Below are 3,127 nucleotides of genomic sequence, written 5' to 3'. Positions count from 1 at the left end.
TTTTTTGGTCTTTTTGAGACAGGGTCTCCCTGTAGCCCCAGCTGTCCTGGAACTCACTATGTAGACCAGGCTGGCCTTGAACTCACAGAGATCCACCTGCCTCTGCCTCCCGAGTGCTGGGATTACAAGTGTGCACCACCATGCCCAGCAGCTAATTTTTTATTAATAATTTTGTAGCTCTATTCATGATACTAGCTGTACATTTTGGATGTCTTTGGTTTGGCTCATAAGATGAGTGTCCTGCCTCCTCCTTTTCTTTCCGCATTTGTATAAAAATTCATAATGTTCCGTAATTTCCTCTTAGCCTGTTGGTCACACTTCCCCAATGAAGTGACCTGGATCTGAAGTATTCTTTGGGGGTTGGATTTCTTTAATGAATTCAGATTGCATTTCCTTTCACAGACACAGGGCTGTTGTTCTGAACCACGGTCTGTGCTCTCAGCTGGTGTTGCGGGCCTGCCCACCTCAGTTTTTGGGTTTTTTTTTTTTTTTCCTTAGTTGTAAAATTCCTACCTGGTACTTTTTTGCAGTTCCTACTTAAAATACAAGTTCCTTAACTGTGTCTCTTGCATTCCTGTTTTCACTGACATTCTTAGGCATATTTGTAATTACTACTTTTCTACTAATTGTTCTGTCAAATGAGGGCTGCATGTTCCTGCTTCCTTGCGTGGCTAGTAGTATGCGTGTGTGTCTTACACGTGTGTTAACACTGACTCAGGATTTAATTGTTTTCATCAATAGAGTGTTGAATTTTGTTCCATTAGACCATTAACTGACATGTCAATAAGCTTACTATTTTTAGAGTGAGTTTACAGTCTATGACTGAACAAGCCACACTCCTGAAGTACGACTCTGCTGCTCAGCATCAACAGGGTGTTCTGTCTGATCCGCTGTCCTTGGCTGGACAGAGCTCAGCTCTTTCCCTGCTCTGTGTGAGCTGTGGTATTTGCTCGATGTACAGTTGGAGGACAGACTTTCTTACCTAGATGTGGTAGGTGGAAAATGACCCCCCGGGTGGTAAATATCTAGGCCCTCCTCTCCTGAACCTGTAACCTTAATGTGGCAGGCTGCTTTGCTGCTTTGATTAGGGACCTTTATGTGAGAAATCATCCTGGATTGCCTGGGTGGATTCTAAATAGTGTTTCCATTATTATAGTGAGGTACCTGCAGCTGGGTGCTTAGGAAAGCGGAGAGGTTGTTTAGTTCGCAGTTCTGGGTTCTCAGAGTGAGGCACTGGTATCAGCCCAACGCTGTCTAGAGCCTTCCATGGACTGACATGGGAGTGCATGTGGGGACAAGAGGGAGTGTCTGAGGACAAAGCCAGAATCCTGGTCAGTCTTATGACCACTCAGTCTCATGAGAGCCAACTCCAGGAGACCAGCATTTCCTTCTGAGTACAAGGACCCTCCACTAGCCCTGCGTTTTAGTCACCTGTCACTGGCCTCACTGGAGACCAGGCCTCCAAGCACATGAATCCTGGGAGTGCCTTGTAAGAGGGAGGCCACGGAGATGCACAGAGATGAAGTGCAGCCTGGCAAGCAACACCTGCCACACTGCTAGCTGGAAAGGCAAGAGAGGAGTTCTTTCCTAGAGAGTCTGGGGGTCGCAGTCCCTCTAGAACCTTGCTTGTGCCTTTCTGGTCCCCGGCATGACAGTGGCACCCACCTCATGGTTTATGCTGTGGGCACCTAAGTTTATAATGGCTTAAGGGGAACTTTGCAGAAACTGGTTGGAGCAGCCACAGAAGGCCACTGCACCAGGGCATCTCTCCAGAAGCCCTTTCCCGTGCCTTCCTTCCCAGTGCCGTTCCTGCGCGTAGCTGCTGCCTAGCGCTCGGTCAGAAGGCCCGGATACCTTTGTGTTTCTTTCTCTACCTTGACTGCCCAGCCATCCCTGGTCCTGAAATCCAGCTCGGCTCTCCAGTTGAGCAAGGCTGGCTGCTTTGTTCTCCGTCCCCTGCTGTACGTTCCAAGGCTGGCTTCACTCGGGTCTCCCTCACTTTCCCGCCCTGTGCTGCCCCTTGTTCACCGTGGAGATGCTTGTTCCTCCGTCGTCTACTTTGTCTTGGTTCTGATGAGGTGACAGGTGCTGTGTTCCTCCCCTGCCTTGTAGCTGTTTCCCCCACTGTGACACAGATGGTTTCCACGTTGGGGCCTGACCTCCAGGAGCAAAGGCTCTTTCCTTCCTGCCTGCCCCCCAGCCCCTAGGACACACCTGTGCCGTCAGGCATGTGTTTGACCAGGGAGTGAAGAGAAGCAGAGCAGACGTTCTACCCACCGAGGGAGCCCAAGGCCAGGCCTGTCCTTTCTCAGCATGTTCTAGTGGTTCAGCCAGCCAGAGGCACGTGTTTACACTGGATTCAAGGTTATGAACTGGTGACTGAGAATCCCTTTGGAGATAGACAAGTACAGTCCCTTACCCTGCGTGATTCGGGTTTCCCTTGCCGAGCCCCCTCAGCAGCTGTAGTTTATTTTACTAGCAGGGTTCTAAAGCATGATTCTGGTTCAGGGCCGTTTCTGCCCATTTTCCAGTATTCTCTCAATTCTTTCCTTCTGTGTTAAAGCATAGCACCCAGGGCCAGTTTCTCTTCAGTGTTTATAGCCAAGAGCCCCATCCAGTTTGCCCTCCACAAGCTGCCCAGGCCTCTGATGCCCCCTGCCACTCCTGCATTGTGTGTGTACATGTGAATGCATGTATGCATGTGTCGTTTTTATATGTCCCAGTGTTTGTGTGCATGCGTGTGTGCGTGTGTCCTTTTTATATGTATCAAAGCTCATCCTGAATAGTGAACTCTGTTGCAAAGAAGGATCTATTTTTGCATGTGTCTTTCATGCCTTTGTCCACCAGTTGAGCACGCACACGCACACACATGCACGCTACTCCTGCATCTTAAGTACTTTTGTATCCTTCTGCGTATGTAACGAGCACTTGAGGGTGGGTAGATGACAGGCATTTCGCTTCAACTTTGGAAAGTTGGAGTTGATTATGAAGACTGGGTGTTTACGTTATGTCAGTTCTTGTGCAGAGCTGGGAGGACACCGCACCTTAGCGCCTTCAGTGGCCAGATTAATCAGATTTTACTTCCAGCCCTGGGTGAGAGCTCTTCCTCGGTCTCTCAGCCCCTGCC

General features: G+C 49.3%; 1 non-coding gene across 1 annotated transcript; it reads right to left on the bottom strand.

Annotated features, from left to right (window-relative positions):
• Positions 1–2,747: 2,747 nt before the first annotated feature.
• LOC115068408 lies at positions 2,748–2,874 on the bottom strand. The gene has a single exon (XR_003847761.1). It is a non-coding gene; the product is annotated as a small nucleolar RNA SNORA40 (small nucleolar RNA).
• Between the last annotated feature and the right edge of the window lie 253 nt (positions 2,875–3,127).

This window comes from Nannospalax galili, unplaced genomic scaffold, assembly GCF_000622305.1.
Source record: "Nannospalax galili isolate Female #2095 unplaced genomic scaffold, S.galili_v1.0 scaffold568, whole genome shotgun sequence".
In the NCBI taxonomy this organism is placed as follows: Eukaryota; Metazoa; Chordata; class Mammalia; order Rodentia; family Spalacidae; genus Nannospalax; species Nannospalax galili.
The sequence above is the reverse complement of the archived record's forward strand: the minus strand, read 5'-3'. Positions and strand labels throughout refer to the sequence as shown.